General features: G+C 33.4%; 1 pseudogene; it reads right to left on the minus strand.

Annotated features, from left to right (window-relative positions):
* Positions 1 to 22,950: 22,950 nt before the first annotated feature.
* On the minus strand, positions 22,951 to 23,047 carry LOC138834468 (U6 spliceosomal RNA; annotated as a pseudogene).
* Between the last annotated feature and the right edge of the window lie 216 nt (positions 23,048 to 23,263).

Here is a 23,263-nt window from a genome sequence, read left to right on the forward strand (position 1 = left end):
TATACTTAGATTAGGCCTTCAGATGGTGTCTTCCAAGTTTTGGATAGATCTATCATATTTCTTGGACTTGTCTTGGATGGTTGTATGTTCTTTCTCTATAATAGCTAGGCTGTCTTCAATCCCTGAGATTCGATCTTCTGCATGGTCTAACCTGCTGTCAAAACTTTCTACTTTGTTTTTTATTTTTTTCCTTCTAATTGGGCAGCTTTGATGGCTTTAAATTCTTTGTTGAAGCATTGTTTTAGATCTTGTATGAACTTCTTTACTTCCTTAATTTGGTGTTCAGTGTTTATTCTCAAATCACTTAGTTGATGGACTATGCTTTCCTTGGGCTCCCATTCCTTTTGTTGGTTTCCATTCCGTTTGTGGTCTCCCTGACTTCTTTCAACTCTTTGTTAATGGATCCCATGAATGCCTTTAGTGATCTTTGTGTATTCTCATCCTGCACTCTCAATTCCTGTATTACTCTTTCCTTAGGTTCCTCCCACTCCCATTCATGCCATTCCTGTAGTTCTCTTTGAGTGTTCTCAGCCTGTTCACGCCATTCCTGCCTTTCTGTTTGAGTATTCTCAAGCTGCTCATGCAAATCCTGTATCAGTTTTTGAGTAGCTTCCTCACACTCATGATATTCTTGTATAAACCTTTGGATTGCCTTCTCTCTCTCCCTATCACGCTCATACAGAGTGCTTTGTAGGTTTTCAATCTTTTCCTTTTCCTGCATTGACCTTTTGTTTGCCCCCTCTCTCTCCCTATCACGCTCATACAGGGTCCTTTGTATGTTTTCAAACTTTTCATTTATCATGCTTGCCAGCAGTGTTTGTAGAGCTATTTGGGAACTCTCCTCTGGGTTATTAATTATCTGTTCTGTCCCCTGCTTATCATGAGTGGGAGTTGAGATACCCGCACTTGCCATTTTTCTTCTGTTTTTCCGGCTTACTCTGCCCATTTGTGATAAAAATAGCACCAGTTTTGTGCTAGAACACCAACTTAAGGCAAGCATCAACCAAAATCTGAATTTGCACAGTTAATAGTCTGCAGATACAATCTAGTTCAACAGATACATCTATTCAACATCAAACAACTATATATGAATGGGCTATGAACCGCAAAGATGAATTTGGAAAACCAGAAATTATTAGGGTTAGGGAGAAATGTGGGTTAAAAATAGGAATAGAGTGATGTGGGAAGGCACAGGTAGAGTTAACTAAGTCCTTATATCAAAGCAGGAAATAGGTTGGATAAGATGAAAGTAGAGAGAGAGAAAAAAGAAGAAAGACAAAGGAAAAAGAAAAGAGACCAGAAAAATGGAAAATAATAATTAATAATATTATGTATATCAAAAACAAACTATTCAGAAGAGAACATGAATATAATGGGAGAAGGGAAGGGATATAAAGGAGATGTGAAAAAATTAAAAATAAAAATGCTTAAAATATTATATAGGTCAAGCGGAAAAGGTCAGATAATGTGATGTTAGGAAAATGAACTCTTAAATATGTATTTTAATGTTTTCGTTTCTTTCATGCATGTGTTTCTAATGCATTTATAAGATTATTTCTTTGTTGCTTTGTATGTCCCCCCCCACAGTGTAACCCCCGCTTTCACTATATTTGATGTCAGTATAACATGTGGAGGAGATGGGGACAAACAAGTCGTTTAAGGATTCAGGTGGACCTGTTGCAACAATGAGAAGTAAAAAATGTCATGTCAAAACCAACTTTACAATGTCGGTGTGGGGGGGGAGGGGGGTATAATTGGGTGGGGTGAGGGGGGAAGCTGGGAAGGGAGGTGAAGGGTAAACAAAGGAGGAGGCTGCAATGTTTGGTAAGAAATGTATGCATTATCCTGCCCATGTAATTGTAGCCCCTCTGTACAGTATGTTCTCAAATAAAATTAAATTAAATTAAAAAAATATTATTTAGGTATAAAAAGTTAGTATTGCTATTAAGCAATTTAAGTCTCAGAGGTTTTGAATTGAGTAATAAATTTGTGTATTAAGTGTGTACCCAATGGGGGATAGTGGCTAATAATCAACTACGGGTTTATCTGAGCATGTGCAGGACAACAATTAAGTCATATAAAGAAGAATGAACTAGAAGAAAAGGTGAAAAGGATAAGAAAGGAAGAAAAAACAGAAGCCCAGTAGAGCTAAACGAAAAACAAAAAGAAAATTTAAAAAAAAAGAAAGAAAAAAAAAAGAAAGAAAAACACAAACACATATGTATCCCTGAAATAAAAATTATAAGAGGAAAATAAAGTTACTAGAAAACAATATTTTTCAAAAAATGTAAAAATCATAGATTAAAAAAAGTTTTAGAAAAGAAAAAAAATTTATAAAAGCTACCAAAAGAAAGAAGAAGAAGAAGAAGAAGAAAAAGAAGAAGAAGAAGAAGAAGAAGAAGAAGAAGAAGAAGAAGAAGAAGAAGAAGAAGAAGAAGAAGAAGAAGAAGAAGAAGAAGAAGAAGAAGAAGAAGAAGAAGATGAAGAAGAAGAAGAAATAGTTCTTTAATTTTTGGGGGAGGGGTGGGGAAAATCTTGTATCTCCCTTTGTGTCCGTAATCAGCCTCTTGTTGTAGTCTCTGGTCTGCTATTGGTCCTGTGGCTTGGTTGGTTTCTTAAGTCAGTTTGTTTGAACAGGCAGAAAAATGCTTTGCTTTAACCAGGGTTTTGCGATCATCCTCCCAGGGTAGTTCAATGGGAGTAGGATCTGCTTTGAGTATGACAAAAGAGGGAAATGACTTTTTCCTCAAGTTTGGAGATACTGTGATGAGGCTAGGATCTGAGTAGAGTTGAGGCACTTCAACAAACAGTAGCTTTGCCGGGGGATAGTAGTTTGTGAGAAGCTCACAGAGCCCAGCATAGAGCCATTCTCAGGGTTTCTGTTTACTTAATTTCAATTGATTGTCCAGGCTGCTAAAGGGAGGGGCAGCTTCTGGATTTGATAACCCAGTGAAGAAAGCCACTCCTAGCTCTGTCACCCGAGCTGGGTGACTTTTCCCTGGGTGTAGCTGAATCTGGCAGGTCAGGTTAAGTTCTTGTGACCTGCTAAATGACTCTAGTTTTATTCAAAGGCCTGAGTTGGAGCTAGCAGCTCTGCCGAGCTTTGTCGGTATCCAAGATGGAGATCTCCGGTACTGGGGGGTGGGAGGGGTAGCCTTCCCTCCTCTGCTCCCTGTGAAAGATTGAGGACGTCAGGCTTTTACTTATGCCGAGTCTTGGTTCCTGGGTTGTCTCTGGTCTGCAAACTGCAGGATGAAGATGTCCCAAAGAACTCATTTTTATCCATATGAATACCAATGGAATGTGATATATGTCATGATTGAATGGGCAATTCTTGAATGATTCTATGATAAAATTATATACAATTATATTCTAGGATACTGATTGATATTAATCAATACTTTATGAAGCGTTTAAAAAATTACATTCATTAAAAGGAGAAATAATGAAATACCTAAGAATTGTTTGTCACATAGCATAGAGATGCCATGTTTTTCTGCCAGGACTGGGATTGCAACTCATGGTCTGGGTAACTCTGTTGCACTGTGTAGGAAGGGGAAGCTTGCTTTCTTGAAGTCAAGAAATTTAAGTCTGTTCCTTATGCCTGAAATCGATCCCCACCACTAGCAAACATCCTATTTGTGTACATTTTAAATATATGATTTATATTTACATACATATATTGACTCCATATTGCATTCAGTGTAGTTATTCATTTTACCTTTTTTTTGTTCATGTACTAACCAGTTATTTTATTGACTATTATGGCACATAGAATATTGATTACATTGATTACATAGGATATAGGTCTGCATATGTATTCCACTTCATACCTGACACGCAGGATGTTCACAGAAAAGGAAAACATGTGTCACCATTTGTTTTTTACTCCACAATTCATTGTTTGGGAGTGCAGGCATATGAACTCATGGCCTACAGGGCCAAATTCATGAATGATTGAGTGTCAACATGCCATCCTGGGACAAACTGAGCTGACAGGCATTTACCAGGACCTGAGATTGAGCCCCTTATGTTGACAAAATAAGAACAGATTGGCATGCACATCGTAGTATGCTAATAAAAATATATATTTATAGTGTGCCAGAGATGTCTATCCATTATTCAGTAATATAGACTAAATTCCTAACAATTCTTGGGTATTTATTATGCTTCCATATAATTAATATTATTGTTTTCATCCTTAATAAACTATTAATTAAATCAATGTCCTGAAATTATTGTGTCCCTGTAAGAAATACAAACAAGACCACACTAAAGCTCCCATCACGCCTTTGTTTATTACATCATTATTTACCATAGCTAAGATATGGAACCAACCCAGATGCCCCTCAGTAGATGAATAGATCAAGAAAATGCGGTATATGTACATAATGGAATTCTATTCCTCCATCAGAAAGAATGACATTGCCCCATTTGTTCGGAAATGGAAAGACTTGGAAAAAATATAGTAAGTGAAATAAGCCAGACTCAAAGAAACATAGCTCCCATGGTCTCCTTTATTTGCACTAACTAGAATATGTCTGAGTCAAGCAGAATAGGTCAGATAAGTTGATGTTAGGGAAGTGAACCCTAAGATATGTATTCAAATGATTTTTTTCTTTCATGCGCTTGTTTCTAATACATTTATAAGATTATTTCTTTGCTGCTTTGTATGTCCCTCCCCCATGGTATAACCCCTATTTAACTGTATTGATGTCGGTATAATTTCTGGAGGGGAAGGGCAAAAACAAATCGTTTTAATAGGGATACAGGTGGACTCATTGCAACAATAAGATGTACAAGTCATTATGTCGAAATCGAACTTTGCAACTTTGGTGGGGGGAGGAGGATTGGGTGGAGGCGCCGGGGGAGGATAGGAAGGGATGGATAGGAGAAACAAAGTAGGAGGATACAATGCTTGACAAGAAATGTACTCATTGTCTTGCACAGGTAATTTTAACCCCTCTGTACAGTATTTTCAGAAGAAAAAATAATAAATTTTAAAAAAGAAAAAAAATCATGAAGATGATATTATCTTGTATTTAATGGACTCCATGGACTCCACTCCCAAGTTACTTGAGCTGATATGAAACTTTGGCTAAGTAGCAGAATATAACTTTGCCTCAATAAAACCAACCAAGAAAGGAATAAAAAATAAACAAGAAAGGAAGACACAGTTGGAAATTTGGGCTAATTTTGTCATTATGTTTTGAGAATTCAAGTTTCCTATAGAAATGCAACTCATATATAATCCTCAGTTGTGTTTTAAATGTTGTCTTAATTACATAACATTTCTAGATGCAAAAGAGCTCATGATTCCCAACCAAAAATTTGAAAAAGTAAGCATCATTCTGTTAGATTCCAAAGAAATGATGAAGAATTACAAAAGTTTAAGCCTGGAGAAATAGGAAAGTTCATTTAATATAGGACTTTGTAGACTTGCCTAAATTAGAATTAGATTTAAAATAGATAATTTTTGTTTGTAATTTAATATTCTATAGGATACTGCAAAATTCTTTTCAAATAAAATATTTAATTTACAAATTCACAAATGATTCTGGCATTCTAATTGACTAGAGTAGTCTTTCAAGTGAGGTATAATAAGAACTTAGTTAATAGGTAATTCCAACAGTTCATGTGTAAAATGATAATGTGAATAATCTAGACAAATTGTCAACAAATTGATGATATTAATTTATAAATATAGGAAAAGAGCAATCTTTTGAGGCTTTGGTGTAACATGGTATGTAGAGAGTAATTGTGTAACATCTTTTTTTCTACCTTTACATAACACAGAAAGTAATTTCTTAATTATGTACATCTGTATACAATGAGAAAAATGCTAGGTTTGAGGGGTTTTTAAATTTTGTTTTTGTTGTTTGGTTTGTCCTAGGGCTTAACCCCTGGGCTTGGGCACTGTCCCTGAGCCTGTTTTTGATCAAGGCTACTGCTCTACCACTTGAACCTCAGTGCCACTTTGGTCTGGCTTTTCCTTATGAGTTTATTGGAGATAAGAATCCAAGGAACTTTCCTGCCTGGGTGGGCTTTCAACCATAATCTTCAAATCTTAATATTAAGATATACAGATCTCCTAAATATCTATGATAGATTATATATATATATATATATATATATATAGTAAAATAAATATAAAATAAAAATAAAAATAAATTCTATTTGCAAGTGTTCTGATCTCAAGAATACCACTGTTGGGAAAATGATGTAGCAAAGTTAAGTGTATTATTCTTTCCACAATAGGAAGGGCATCACATTAGCAAAAGTGTAGTATTTTTTCACAATATTGATAAACTAGTCATGATGTGAATTTAGGGAATCTTAACGTGCACCTTACAAGTTGGAAACTGTTGGGCTAGGATGACTTTACGGCATAAAAACTTGGGATTGATTGTCATAGAAATAATAGTTAATCTGATGAACAAAAGTTTACTCTTACGGAATTTTTATTGGAAGTGGCACTGTGGCTCAAGTGCTAGAGCGTTCACCTTGAGCTGCAGAGTGCAGGGACAGTGCCCAAGCCCAGATTTCAAGCCCCACGACTTACCAAAAAAAAATTAATTATTATAGTTACTTCATAGTTTTATCCTCTACAAGAACGTGTCTATTTTTTCTGTTGACTTTTAAATATGTAATGCCTCATTGAAAACTGCATCTATTGCAGAATTAAATAAAATACAAACAGGTACTGTTTTGAATGTCTCTGGTATGGCATGTTCAGAATTTGAAAATGAGTAGTTAGTAGTCATAGGAATGTTGAGGAACACATATATTCTCTCCTCTTTACAATTAGTAAGTTTTCAAAGTTAGGAGTTTCCATAGAATTGAACGGTTTTCTGTTTTAGTATAATACAACACTAAAAATAATGTTTTTTTCCAAATAATGCCAAGTATATTCTGAAAATATTGTATAGTTTGATAACATTCCAGTTGATGTCTGATAAAGAAAGAGGTAATTCAAATTAGCAACCAAAATGTTCATTTTTTAAAGGTAATACACATAGAATAATATTTACTATACCAATACAGTGATATTATATTTTATGTATCTCATTTTTTAACTTAATTCTATTGTCAAGGTGATATATAGAAGGGGTTGCAGTAATTGTAAGGTATTGAGTAAATAAATGTCAAAATTTTTACCCCCTCCCTCATTTTTCTCACACTTTTCCTTCACCCCAATACCACTCACAAATTGTAATGTAAATTTCCAACATATTGTCCTGTGACTATTGCTATTGCATTGGTTTGCCTTTTGTCCTTTGTCTCGCCATTTTATTGTTCTGCTTCGCTTGCCAAATGAAGATAAATGTATATACAATACACAGGATACTGAATCCAAATACAACAATGGACAAACCATATGGGAAAACACAAAAGAAAAAAGAAATCACATAGTACATTAAAAACAACAACCACAAAGAAAAACCTCTCTTTCCATAGCTAGGAGTTAATTTTGCTCAACATCATTTTATATGGTCATTTATACATAGCTACTGATTCATTCTGCTCATCTGCTAAGACTATCAGATATTTCCTAGTTATTACAAATGAGGGAAACCATGAAATCTGTTTCTTTGTGTCTTGCTTATTTTTTTAGTAGGATTTTTCCAAGTCTTTCCATTTCCTTATGAATAGGAAGCATAGAAGTACTCCGTACATATATAAATCACATTTTGTCAATTCATTCATCTACTAAGTGGCATATTGTTTTAAATCATGATTGCATGTAAGTATCACTTAAGGCCATTCAAAAATGACAGATGCTGCCTCAACAGATATACTAATATCATGATTTCTATGTAAGATAGTATTTTATGGTGGTACAAATGTTGAGATATAGGATGAGTCTAATGTATATCTTGCACTAATTAGCCAGGAAGATATCCAATATCATGTAGGATAAAAATGGTAGTGACTAAATGTTTCCCTTGAGAAAGATATAGGAGGCTGCCAGAAGTATGAAGTAGTTCAGATAAATTTGAAGAATTTAGAAATGCAAGCTCAATTATGTCTCTTTAAATAATAATTATGTAAGTGGAAGGGCAAAAAATGGTAAGAGAAGAAAATAACTGACAGCAGATCATTATCCCAAGTTAGAGTACAAAAAGACATAATCTAAAACTTCCAAGTTAAAGAGATACCAATATAATACGTCCCACTTAATTTAGGTACATGCAAAATATTTACTTGGCTTTTCCCTACTTAAATGCTCCAAAATAAATGAAGACTTACAAGAAAAGTTATGTTATTGCCATTGTTTCAACACTAACTGTGATCAGCCCTCTTTTTCTCACTTTGCACTTGGTAAATTGATGATGTTGTGGCTGATTAGAGTCAGAATTAGGGGCTTCTACTTGTACAATTATCCCAGAACAGTTTAAGCAGTTTTCCGCCCAAGATATCCAACTATATTGTCTGAACCTGTACTTTGAACACACCCTCACACCTGAGCACATTATTTGAAATTATACTTTAGCTTTTCTTGGCACATTCTACTTTGTGCCTTTGTCTTCTTTGCACATTCCTTTTGAGTTCATAGTTGCTCTATTTCCATTTCATCTTTACAAACTGCTAAGAACATTGTTCAACTACCACTTCTTGTTTGTACACGCCCAGCCTATGTATGAAGGTACTTTGTCCATGTTAAGCAATAGGGTAATACTCAACCCTATGCCCACATTAAAGGATGTAGAATTTAAAGCATTTTGAGACAGTGATATTAGAATTGAAAGGCTCCTTAGGGACATTTTCATGGAGTTCATTAGTTTACCCAGGAGAAATATAAATATCCACAAAATTTGGAGCTAATTAGTAAGTATCCAAATTAACATTAGATCCTAGATGTTGTGTTAATACAAGTCACGATTGTCTTATTGTTAAATCAGAATCCTTCACTACTTGACAATGTGTATGAGAAAGTGAAAGAAAAGCATTAAAGCAAAAGGTCTTATCTTGTTAGGCATTTAATCCTCGTGGTGAGAGTAATGTCTGAATTTTTCCATTCAATAAAAGCTTGAAGTTTATAAGAACATTTTCCTACATATAAGAACTTGTGTCAGGTTGGTTGACAGTGTTATTTCAGCATGGAGATATACCTAACAAGATTTAGATTTCAATAGTGTATATGGCAGTTATGATGTGTCAATTGCTATTGAGGCATTTTCTATTCTAAAGAGGAATCAATTCCAGGAGTCTTCAGTCACATCATTAAAGTTGTATGTTCAACCTAATACTTGGTGTTACTTGTCCTACATTTATAATGAGTAGGCTGATAAGATATCCAAACATATCTAAATATATTTCAATAAAATCCCAAAATGATATGCATAGATGGGTCACTAATTGGAACTGTAGGACAAATTAGGCTTTTATGTGCTGTAGTTCAATCTATAATCTCCTAGCTAAAAAAAGAATACCACTAAGAAAAGTTCATGACAGTTATATCTGTATAATATTTCTAAGGTCAGGATTAAAGCATTTGTTCCCAACATTTAGAATCAACAGGATCTGTTGAATTAATCGATCCAGAATTTTGTCCACACATTCACATCTCAACATTTTATCAATATAACTTTCACCAAAACACTGTTCTTATTGAACTTGTCTATGTCCTTTTACTTTACAAATCCAAATAGTAGGTTTCCTTCAATATCTTCCTGAAAATTCTTTCCTTCCTTTTCTTCTGTAAATATGTGTTTATTCCTTTTTTGTTTCCTTATTTATCACTTTCCTCCAATCTTGTCCACTCTGGTACTCACATTCTTCACACTTTCGTCAGAACATTCCTTTTCTTCTTCCCTTTAATAATGTCCCTGATTTTATTATTTTTCATATTCATGGTTATGAATATTTTGATGATGTCCAAAAAGACCTATCTTTGCATCTGTTTAACATAAATCTTCGAACTATCAGAGAGTTTTTTCCTTTAAATCCATCTTTATCACCAAGATAAATCCATCTAAATCCATCCTTATCACCAAGAATGTAACTAACACAGTTAGGAGACAGAGATGTGGAAAAACTTTAGATTTCCTCTTACCCCACCTCCATCCATTAGATAAGATGAATGATCAAGATTTTCTCAGTTTCTGTCACTAATGTAATTTCTATGTACTTCTTTTTATGACCCTGACACACCAGCCTATTGCAAATACTCATCACCAGTCACTCAGTCCTAAACCAACTGTTTACTAAGTATGCATTTCTCCCCAGTCTTTTCATATTGGTCCTCTCCATCACCCAATGAGTCTCCTTGTAAGCACACAGAGTTAAGAACTCAGACAAAAATTCTAGTACCATTAATTACTCACAACATTGAATGTTGGTCTTACATTTAATGGATGTAATCTGCCAGAAATATTGAAGAATATATTTGTTGACTTCTCGAGCAAGGAAAAAGAAAGTAAACAGTCAATACATTTTCTACCTTAGCTTACAAATAAGGAAAGTGTCAAATTCAGTTTGTTGGTATAAATTCAGAAATAGTTTCATGCAGAAATAAAAATAAATTTTAACTCCTGGCACTGCAGCTTGTGTCCTTTTATGGTAACTGCAGATATGTAAGTAGTATTATGTAAATTGTGTCATGTATTTACAGCTGTAATGAAGAACATACTCTTAATATATCATTTGTAAACATTATTTATTGAATGGTATCTATATGAGAATGTTATTTGAACTAATCACACTAAGTTGAAACCTACATCTTAGTCCATCAAAATGTGGAAATAAACGATTTTATTTATAAGAAAATAATACCACCAAGAACAGTGAGTGTATATACATTAGAAAGACTGCTGGAATAACATTAGGGTTTTTACTGCCTGTACCTGTTTATGTGATTGTAATTCTTGATATTCAAACTCTCCTTTTGTTATTCTGTTTTGTTTTGTTTTGTTTTGTTTGGTTCGTCATGGGGCCTGGACTCTTGGCCTGGCACTGTCCCTCAGCTCTTCGCTCAATGCACTCTACCACTTGAGCAACAGTGCCACTTCCCGCTTTTTCTGCTTATATGGTGCTGAGGAATCAAACCCAGAGCCTCATGTAGACAAGGCCAGTACTCTGCCACTGAGCCACCTTCCCAGCCCTCCTCCTCTTATTCTTATTGTATGTAATCCAACGCTGTTTATAACTATGCATTCAATGTGGGAAATCCAGCTTCAAAGATATCTACGTATTTTTTTTTCCTTTTCAATCACAACATCGTCATTATCAGGCTACACTGTGGTCATCATCCTACCCATCAAAATTATTATTAGCAACATAAGTGCTAATTATTGAACATCGGATATGTGTCTATGATTTTATTATTTGTCTTTTGATTAATAATTTTAATGTTACCACTGTGCATGAATTCATATTGAAATTTTGAACAAATAAACAAAAAACCTAAACCATATCAGGTAGTTTGACTATGTGCTTATAACAAATTATGGAATAGATTTTTTGAAACATTGCAATTTCCTAATCAGTATGAATTAACTTCCTCTCTTCCCCTAACTACAATCAAATATTTAAGAGTTTGGGCAGAACCTTTTCAAGTAATATACTGTAAATGTTACTATAATATCATGTGTATATCTAAAATTCCCTTGAAAGTAATAAACTCTACTTTCTATTGAAATATTAGTTATTTTATTCTGGGAAATTTTTAGAAAAATTGACTGTATATCTTTGAAATGAAAAAGGTCAAAAATAGTAGCATAAAATTTTTAGAGCGAGTCTGTCTTCTCTCTCTCTATATATATATCTGTCTTCTCTCTCTATATATAAATGTTATGTGTAGAATAGTATATTTTTAGAGAATATTTGTCCTCAGAAATATATACATATATCTAAATTTATGTTAGAATGATATACATTATAGTGAAACAAGTATCTTAAAATATAATTAAAATTTAAAAAAAACTTCATGAAATCAAGTGCCGGTAACTCACCCTTATAATAAGAGCTAGTCTGGGTGCTGAGATCTTAGAATTGTTTCCGAAACTAGCCCAGACAGAAAAGTACTTGTTAGATTCTTATCTCCAATTAACCACTAAAAACAACACCCACAACAAAAAATGTAGCACATTAATTTCACAAAAGTATCTTTTAACTGCTGTGAACATTTCTTAGAAACATGAATACATACCCCTGGAAAATGTTAAGTAAAAAAGTATAGAACATTTACGTCCATGTTAAAGACATGATTATTTAGATTGTTTAAGATATTTAGGTAATGATTAGAAGTTAAGAATAATGATAGGTACGTCATATATTGGGACTGATTTTTTTATTCTAATTTACAATAGTAATAAAATGATATTTATAATGATTATATAAAATTACTCTTGCTTGGTATTTGAATTATCATAAGTGATAAATATTTTTAAATGATTTCCAAAGCAAAGGAGTATCAATTCTTTTGTAATTTCAAAACAATTAAGAAAATGATTTCAAGGCTGGTTCACTCTAAGTCTATATTTGTTTTCTTGTTCTAGTTTTCCTATGTTAGTAGAAATTAAAATTCCAAAAATGTAATGGAAATTGACATATAGGAAGGTCTTCACATACACTAATATTGGATTCCCTTCAGTGGAATTATTTTATTTCATTTGTTACTTTCACAAATAAATCAAGATGATTGTGTATTTTGTTATTTTCACTGCTTTTGTTTCTTATCTTGAGAATACGTTTTTCCTAGAAAACTAGAGATAAGCAATTGGATTGAGCATGTAACATATGACTTTGATAAAATGCAGATGCATAAATTTGTGTCTTTTGTCATTTGCTAAAAGTATCTTCCAGAAAAGTTTCTCAATTACTTAGAAGTTTTACCCCTTCCCCTCCACAATTATACCGACATCAAATACAGTGAAAGCAGGAGTTATACTGTGGGGGAGGGACATACAAAGCAACAAAGAAATAATCATAAATGTGTTAGAAACAATCGCACGAAAGAAAAGAAAACATTTGAATACCTACCTTAGGGTTCATTTCCCTAACATCACTTTATCTGGCCTTTTCTGCTTGACTCAGACATATACTAGATATTGCAAATAAGGGAAACCATGGGAAAACAATAGGGATACAGGTGGACTCATTTCAACAATGAGATGTAAAAGTCGTTATGTCGAAAAATGAACTTTACAACTTTGGGGGGGAACAGGGAGGATTGAGTGGGGGACAGGGGGAGGATGGGAAGGGAGAGGAAGGGGAAACAAAGGGGGAGGCTACAATGCTTGATAAGAAATGTACTCATTATCTTGCCCAGGTAATTGTAACCCATCTGTACAGTATTTTCACAATAAAAAATAATAAAAAAATTACTTAGAATTGATGCATAATTCCTAGGTATTCCAGTTATCACATATACTTTTGGATTGAGTTATCTCTGTATAAATCCAAAGGCCAAAATACCCTCAAAATAAACAGAAATCACATCTTTGTTTTAAATGCAGTAGTTTACAAAGAGTTTTTAGCCAATACCAAAACATCTTTTTAGCTATTCTGCATTTTGTGTGAAGAAGTTTTAACAATAGTTTTTTTTCCTAACATGCAATTCACTTACAATATATTATCTCCTTTAATTGTATACATTTTAGTGCTTTGGAAGTGAATTGTGCCTTCATAGGTTTTCAAAGCCCGATTTTCACAAACTTGCATTCCTTCAAATATAAATGCTGTAAATTTTAGAAAAGACATTAAAAATAGATATAAAATTCAGTTACAGGAATTTGCCTAGCATACATCCTCTATAGTGTGTCTTTTCAAAATTTGTTTTTAGCGGATCATTTCCAGGGTCTCACACATACTATTCAAGTTCACTGTCAATTAACTACATTCTTTATCCAAAAAAGTTTTTTTACTTCTGTTTAATACATTCATAGAAGTGTAATGCCTGGATCCTATAAAATTCTCTTTCACCTTTTGAAGACTTGAAATCTTATTTGCAAAAATGATTGTAGTATTATACAAATCGATCACTATCAGAAGTATATCAATTTCTCCACAAATGCATTACTATATTTTGTGTCCTCTTTTTATATTATGGACTTATTAGTGAGTTTTTATTATTTCTTAGACACTAAAAAGGAGCTTATTTCATATGCTCCTCCTATTGACTATTAATTTGCATATGTTATTTAACGAAATATACTATTCAGGAAAAAATTTATATAGAATTAGAAGATATAAAAATACTTAAGTTTCAGGGGCTGGGAAGGTGGCTCAGTGGTAGAGCGATGCCTTGCATGCCTGAAGCCCTGGGTTCGATTCCTTTGCATCACATAAGCAAAAAAAAAAAGCCGGAAGTTGCTCTGTGGCTCAAGTGGTAGAGCGCTAGCCTTGAGCTGAAGAGCTGAAGGACAGGGCACAGGCCCAGAGTTCAGGGCCCACAACCGGACTCCTCCCAAAAAACACTTAAGTTTCAGAATCATTGTAGCATTAACATTGTAGCATTAACAAATATATGCCCTCTATCTGTTGGATATGGTTTCGTTTCTGTTATAGTGTCCTTTGAATTATAATCCTGTTCTTGCTTCTCTTTAGCTAATAATGTTTTCCATGTCAAATTTTTAGAAACCTTTACTAATCCGATGTCATGAATATTTACATTTATGTTTTACAGGTTTTTACATCTCACATTTAGTTTGATAATCATTCTTTATAAGGTTTCAGGTAGGCCAGGTGCCGGTGGCTCACGCCTGTAATCCTAGCTACTGAGGAGGCTGAGATCTGAGGATGGTGGTTTAAAGCTATCCTGGGCAGGAAAGTCCATGAGACTCTTATCTCCAATAAACCACTAGAAAACTGGCAGTTTTGCTGTTGCTCAAGCGGTAGAGTACTCACCGTGAGCTGAAGAGCACATGGACAACTCCCAAGCCCAGAGTTCAAACCCCATGACCGACATACATACACACAAACAAAGGATTGAGGTAATATTCTAAGATCATTCTTTAAAACTAGAGAGGCAATAGTGCCAATACAACCATTTAAGATTCTGTTTTTATTTCATAAACTCTCATAGCATCCTTTTCATGATCTGTGGAACATAAAAGTAAGAATTTATTTTTGAAAAATCTGTTACCTTCTTCTATGCGTCTGTTCTTATAATAGAACTAGGTTATCTTCACTAAACATGGTAATACGATTCAAAGCTTGTATGAAGGTTCAAGCTACACCATTTTACAAGATTGTTATGAATTCCTTGAATTTACATACGGTATTATTGAGCAGGTGGACCAATATTCTCCAGAGATATCTGGATGTTTGATAGTCACTCATATTTCACACATTGTGGAAACACAAACCCCTGATATTATATATAGATAAATGTCTTTAGATATTGCTCAAAGCAACTAAAATTAATTTAAGAATGAGTTAAGCTTTAGATAACATTATAGCATAATAAAGCTGAATGATAACGACTTGAGCTGTACTGCAGAAGAGAGAGAGATGGGGAAGAATGGTGGATCACATAGGAGTTGTATGTCATTGGTATTGTTTCAAAAAACAGAAAGATTTCAGAGAAGAGAAGGAGAAAAATAAAGTGTTCTGAATCAAGTTTCTTTTTAATCCACCTGATAGTTTGGACTAAAAGTCAGATAACATGGAAAAAATAAAATAGAAAACAAAGCATTGTATAGAGCTGTTACAATGTAAAAAAGTTGTAATAGGAATATAATTCATTTCCAAAGAAATAAGAGAAAGAATAAAACTAACAGTTGCTAATGTGGATAGAAGATGGATCACATTTTATCATATATAATTTTGAAAAGCATACTAGGAATGAAAATTTTAAAAAGTCATAACTTAAAACACAAATTGTATTATAACTAGACAGTATAGTTCAGTGATAAAACTTTGGCCTAACATATGTGAAGCAATTTTGTGATCTCCCAAGCATTACAAAGTACACACAAAGCACACACACACAAAACCCACATAAACACACACACACATAGCACATACACATATTTGGAATACTGTTATTATCATATTAAACAGAGGAAATTATCACAAACAGTAAAAGTATTTTAATATATGAAATCATAATAGTGCTCATACTATTTAAAAGTTTAGTAGAAATAATACAGTCACAAGATACTTGGATTCTTATAGATTAAGTAAATTGAAAAATAAGAAATAAAAGACATGAGAAATTTGCAAACAAGTTTTAAATAATAAACATTTTGAAACATGTATACTTTATTTTGATAAAAGATTGATGTTACTGGGGTTTTAACTCAAGATTTAGTATATGATAACCAGGTGCTCTATATCTTGCTAGGCATGGCTATATCTCTAATCATTTCACTCTGGAAATTTTATGATAAGGTCTCATATTTTCCCAGTCTCTCCCGAGTTGCAAACCCTATTTACACTTCCCACCATAGTTAGAAAATGGAAACTACAAATCACTATGCCCAGCTCAGTTTTTTTTTAATTCAAGTATAAATATTTCCAAAAAGTGACCATGTAATACAGCCTTTTTTATTAAGTATGTGCTTCTTGAAAATACAGTATTCATTACCTGAACAAATATGTTTAGAACTTTAAGAAATTAAATTTATTTAAATTCATCAACCATATAAAATTTAAGAAAATAATTTTTAAATATTCACATGTTAACCATTTTGAAAGCAAAAATATATCTCTGAATAATTTACATGTGTTAAAATTATGCAAAACTAAATTAACTAATCCTACAACTCTGAAAAAAGAATTACCCTAAAGAAACAAAAGAAAATAATTAAGTTCAAAATTTAGATAATATAATGAAGTGTACTCTTTAGTTGACTTAAATAACTGTAAGCCCTCTGTATATCAATTTTATAATAAAAAATGCATGAAGAAAGAAAAATACCCATTGGTCAATATCGACAGGAAAAGCATCAGTGGTTTTTTTTTTGAGTGTGCAAAAAAATCAATGGAAGCGATAAATATGTTCCTTCCATAATAAATGTACTCATTACTTTATTTAGGTAGCTGTATCCCCTCTGTAAATTACCTTTACAATAAAATTAAATTGAAATTAAAAATAAACTAAATAATATACCAATTAAGAATTCATAGAGAGCTAGGAAGGTGGCTCAGTGGTAGAACTCTTGCTTTGCATGTTTGAGGCCCTGGGTTCAATTCCTCAGCATCACATAAACAGAAAAAAAAACTGGAAGTGGCGCTGTGGATCAAGTGGTCGAGTGCTCGCCTTGAACTAGCCTTGAGGAACAGTACCCAGGCCCAGAATTCAGGTCCCACGATCCGACACCCTCCCCCCCCCCAAAAAAAAAAACAGAATTACTAGAAACCATTGGTTTAAAACTTTTTTAAAAACTGCCCTAAGTACCCAAGTAATAAAATTTGATGATACTATCTAAATACTTCAAATTCCGCAGAGAAGCCAAAAGTTTAAAAACTGTTACAAAGTAAATTAATAAATCTGAATATATTACTATTAATAATAATCGTAAGATGAATTTATAGTGGTAGTCAAATAGGTAAGAAATGAGGCAATTTGCCATTCGTTTAATTTAATATGTGAGAAAGAATTTTCTAGGTTTCTTAAAATATATAATCAGTTTAATGAAGAAACTATTCTGTCACATGATATGATAATTAGATGCAGCTGATATTAGAGCAAAGAGCAGATTGGACTAAGTTTTTGCATGTTAAAGTATATGCTTATTTTGGTTGTGGGAAATTGTGTTCAATTTGGTGATTGTTTTTGTAGAGTGGTGTCATATCAGTGGTTAATTTTAGGATAGGGGTTCCCTTTCAAAAGAACATGCATCTGATCTGACATTTTAGCCTTCCCATTATCAAGGGCATAAGAGTTGCACACCAAATTGTCTTGCTTCCTAACTTGGCTGGCCTGGATTCGGCAGCCCTTCCAATCTTAACCTGTAGATAGTGAAGGATGGTGGAAATGATCCAATGCACCCAACTATAGATTGAGAAGGAAGTCCACTAAATTTTTGGCCTGGGTTCTGTTCTCAAGCCTCCTCAGTAGTTAAGAGTTCAGACATATATATGACTTAGGCATGTGAACACCTCAGGACAAGAATAAAAAAGCAGTGAAGTATAGACGACAGGCCGAATTTTAACTAGCTACTTGGGGGCTGAGTAAGATTAGCTAGCTACTCTGGAGGCTGAGATATGAAGACCACTATTCAAAGCCAGTCCAATCATGAAAATACATGCGATTATCTCCAAAAAACCAGAAGTGGAACAATGGCTCAAGTGGTAAGCCACTATCCTTGGACACAGAAGCTTAGGGATGATGAATAAATAAATGAGCACTTGCACATATGCATGCGTGTATACACGTGCATGTACACACACACACACACACACACACACACACACACACACGAGTATTTCAATGCGAAGTTCTTTTTTTACCTTGCTGTACCCTATTTCCCTGTATTAGTTTACAAATTAACAAAATCAGCTAAGCACCTATTTACATAGAACTCATCATGTTTCTCTAAAGTAAACTCTCTTTTTAGAAGCATGCTTTTATTTGACCCACATGTAAACGATTCAGGAGTTTGATTCTTCTCCCTCAATTCTGTAGAATTAGATGATTGTTTAGCTTCCCCCTAGCAATACAATTTTGTGAAATCTTGCATCAAGCAACGTATTTCTTTCACTAGAACGCAAGCCTCTGTCAAACAATTAATAATAGGTTTTTCTTCTCTTTGCTTGCATCTGTAGTTTTATTATCTTCATAGATTTTATGATGATCTGTCTGTGCATGGCAAAGACTGCTGTGAAAATAAAAAAAACCCGTCACAGCACTTATCATTTATGTACCATCCATAGGTATGAAGATGTTTAAATATTACTGAAATTGCTTTGTAATAAATCATGTTCACCTTGACTATCATGAAAAAGAAGAATTGGTTTCTCAGCATTTTAGGTAAGAACTTGATTGAAAGAAACAAAAGGACAAGTGAGGAACAACTCAACACACACATTCAAATGAAACAACACAACCCAAGAAAACAAATTAATTCAGTAGTCAAGAACTTGCAGGAAATTCAAAGACTTAAAAAAACATCAGCTATCACAAACTTATGAAAATCCTGACTACATGGGAGTCTACTCTTCAGAGGATAGAGGTTAAAGCCCAGACTGGACAAAAAAATCAGTACACAAGGCCATGCACCTGTTATTCTAAATTCCAGGAAGAATAACATAACATGGACTGAGCCCAAGGTCATACACAAGGATCTGAAAAATAATCAGGATAATTTAGCCCTGGGGACATGACAAAGTGGTAAGAGCACCCATTTAGGGGGCACAAGACACTCAATTCAAACTCTAATATTTGGGTATTAAAGTAAAAAGCTATTATTTTAAATAATTGGAATAATTGTAAGATTTGAATATTTGAGTGGAAAAATGCATGAGAGAGATAGAATGAACCCACGTTCCAATGCTTTCACCTTAAGTGAAAATATTTTATGGTACTTCAGACAAAACAGAGTTAACTTGCAAATGAGCATGGTTGTTCATTTGGGTGATGGAAATACTTTAATTACACAGGTGTAAATTAAATAGATTTTATTAGGGTAGATTGTACTTCTTAAACTAAGAACCTGGATGATATCCCTGAGATTTTTCTCTCAAGGCTACCACTCTACTATTTGAACCACAGTTCCAATTCTGATTTTCTGTTGATTGTTTGGTGATAAGAAGCTCCTGGACATTCTTGGCCAGGATGGCTTCAAACTATGTTTGTCAGATCTCAGCCTCCCGAGTAACCAGGATGCCAGGCATGAGCCGTGGATAGTTTTAATAATTTAGTAAATTGTACAGTAACTGAAATTATACATTATCATATAACCTGCATAATATATGTGTGTATGTATATATCAATGCATACGGATAGAAATATTTAGTATATTTTCGTATCTACAGTACATTTATGAAATCATCCATTATAAAATAAAATGGAAAAAAAGTTAATCAGGAGCAAAACAAAGGAAATTATCACATGTTTCTTGTTGTTGAATGGAATAAGAATTCAAGAATCAGGTTGGGAAAATCATCTCTACGTTAACAAAATGGATAAGAGCTATTAATTCCAATCCATTTATTTGCCCATGTTGTGCATCCTCACACATGAGTGTCAAAATCAAACCACACTTTTTGCCTTTGCTTTTAACTCACCTGATATAATTTACGGGTTAGATGAAGTAATCAAATAAAGATTAAAATAATATTATGTGAGGCTATGAATTAGAGCTGAACATGATTTTAAATATGATAATAGCTAATTAAGTTGCATATTTCTTACGTTTACTCTGTCATGTCCCTTATTCCCACATTAGGAAAGTACATAGAAGGTTCTCACTAAATTATATGTACAATTATGAAAAAAATGTTTTGAAAGAATATGGGCACAGTGGTGTTTTAGCTTATTGAGACCTGAAGGGGTAAGTGTAGGGGTAAGTGTGTTTTTGAGGACTTGCAATACATTGTGATGAAGATGAAGGGAAGGATGTTCTTATTATGGAAAACTGGATAGAGTATTGCTCCCACAAAGGAAGTGATGAATTATTCCAAAACGTAACAGTAAAATCACTTTCACATGATTGTGAAAGTGATGCCCTTTGGCAGAGTGATGATTAGAGAAAGAGTGGCACATATACACAATTGGATTGAACCCATCCATTTTGAAGACTTTTACATTATTTGCAACGAAATGGATAGATCTAAAAATATATTAATGGAACTAAGTCAGAGCCATATTTGGAAGCTAGAAATTTATACAAGTTTACACAAAAATATTAACCAAACATGCTATTTGCAGAGGAGTATTTCAAAGGTGTAATTTCTTATAAAATTGAACTTTACTCCAACAAAATGAATACCAGGAAACTATCACTTGGAATATGTGAGTGGAAGTCAAAAGGAAGGAATAAAGAGAGTTATGGAGGAGGAGCCTGAAGGTATAATATTCAATACAGATAGTCTGAAACTAGAAAAAATTAAAGTGGGGTGAGGTTTGGAAGGGTGTGGAAAAGTTATATAAAGAACCATTTTACTTTAAAAAACTGATATGTTGAATGAAAATTCCCTTGTACAAGTATTTAAGATAATAAGAATATAATTAAAAACAATGGAGACATCTGATCTTAAATTCTATTTCCATCTCTTTTAAAAAATAAATTTATTGGCTCTATAATTTGATGAGAGGGATGGATTTTGTGGCTAGCTAAATCATTGCACATCTCTCTCTCTCTTCTTCTCTCCCTTTCATGGTTCTTATAAGTAATATGATTGCTCCATAATTATCATAATTTATTTTGCTTTTATATTTTTGGTTGCATCATTTCACTTTCTGCTCTGCCATATCCCAATTCATTTACATAGAAGATATTATTTCCTGTTTTCTCATTCTTAGAATAAGCTGCAAAAGAAGACAACACTGGTCCTCATTTTCAGTCTGTACCTTTAATTACGGAGGAAAATCTTTCCTCTGCTCTCTACCAATTCCCTACTCTCCAGTTAGAATAATTTAGAATAGTAAAAATGAAAAAAGAGAAAATAAATAATAGTGAAAAAAACAGATGCAGCAAATTCACCAGATTTTTCTGACCATTTCATCCAATGTGAACTATTGGGGAAATACATGGACAGCTCATTCTCACTGGCACTCAAAGTCTCTGGTTAGGCAATTCTGATGAAGTTGAGGAACAAGATGAAAAAGTGAGAAATGGTATCAATTGCAAAAAAAAAAATGAAATAGTATCCAAGGAAAATTCTTCTTTGTTCTGCTGAAAATAATCGCCTTACTACAGTGCAGAGACTACTTTCCAAAAAGGTCACTCATGTGATTACTAGGAATGACGATGAGTATACCCCTCTTCATCGAGAAGCCTAAGTGGACACTTAGATATTGTCCATGAATTGGTGGCTCAAGGCAGATATTCATGCAATAACTGTGAATGGCTGGACATCCCTGCACAGTACTTATACATGGAATAATAACAGAGTGGCTTCTTTATTTCATCATGATGCAGATACCAATGGCCAAGTTAAAGGCTTCTTGACCCCCATGCATCTTGCTGCTGGGAATATATATAGCAATGATACGCTGGATCTCCTTCTATTGAACCATTATATCAAGTTAGTTCTGAAGCACAACTTGGAAGAAACTGAATTTGATATTGCCAAAAGGATAAGTATGTATCACTATCTCTTTGAAGTTGTGGAAATCAGTACAAATTGTTCTCCTAAGTCCTAATGGATCAGTTAAGTTTCTTTAATTTCAAAATTGCCACTCCATCCTATGTGACCATAGAAAATATTTTCACAATACAAAGAAACAGCAATACCTTACTTTAAAAATTCATGTATTCCATGGTATTCTTCCAAGTGAATTGCCTGACTTTGATGTCAAAATATATTTTAGTTGTTTGTATACATCTATAATGATTTCTATAGAGTTTGTGATTTTTTAAATCAGAAAAATATTTTAATTTATCTGTTGAAATGAGTAGTACAGAAACTAAAGATATTTCTGGTGCTTGTCTGAAAAAGTATATTTTAAAATGTTTAGTATTCTGTTTGTATAATGTCCATAATCTGTTTCATTCGCTCCTAGATATAATACTTTGAATTTGACATTGTTTTATAATACATACCTTCATTAATAAATGTGTCCTTTCAGATTGCATTCCATACAGAAACATTTTAAGATTCTTTTAATTCCTAGGTCCTTATAGAATTTTATTTCTTTCGGATAAAATGACAATGTTATTTATTTCAAAAGTTTTATAAAGGTTATGCTATGTAAAGGCCTTTCTAAAATAGTGAAGATTGAATACACTGATGTCAAACTAACTTTTATTTCTATGAATTACATATATTATTACACTTGTATATTTGTAATCAACTTTTGAATAACAGTTTTTCATTTCTTGCATCTGAAGAATGAAAAATATGGAATACTTCACAAATTTTCATATCATCCTTGTGCAAGAGGCATGTAAATCTCTGTATTGTAATTCGGGTAGACCTGCTGCTGAAGCATGTAGTATCCTATAAACTTAAGTAATCAATGATGCAATCTTAAGACAGGTATATATCCTTGGATGCCTATTTGTAACAAGGAAACCTTATTGTTCCCAAAATTGCTATTCATCTTATTTCTGTAAAATTCTGTGTATGGTGGAAAAAACTTATGTTGTTTGTTCGATTGCTCACATTTGCAAGTTTTTGTAAATGACTATTTTAAGTCTTTTTCATT

This window comes from Dipodomys merriami, unplaced genomic scaffold (genome assembly GCF_024711535.1).
Source record: "Dipodomys merriami isolate MVZ:Mamm:240054 unplaced genomic scaffold, mDipMer1.0.p SCAF_2159, whole genome shotgun sequence".
In the NCBI taxonomy this organism is placed as follows: domain Eukaryota; kingdom Metazoa; phylum Chordata; class Mammalia; order Rodentia; family Heteromyidae; genus Dipodomys; species Dipodomys merriami.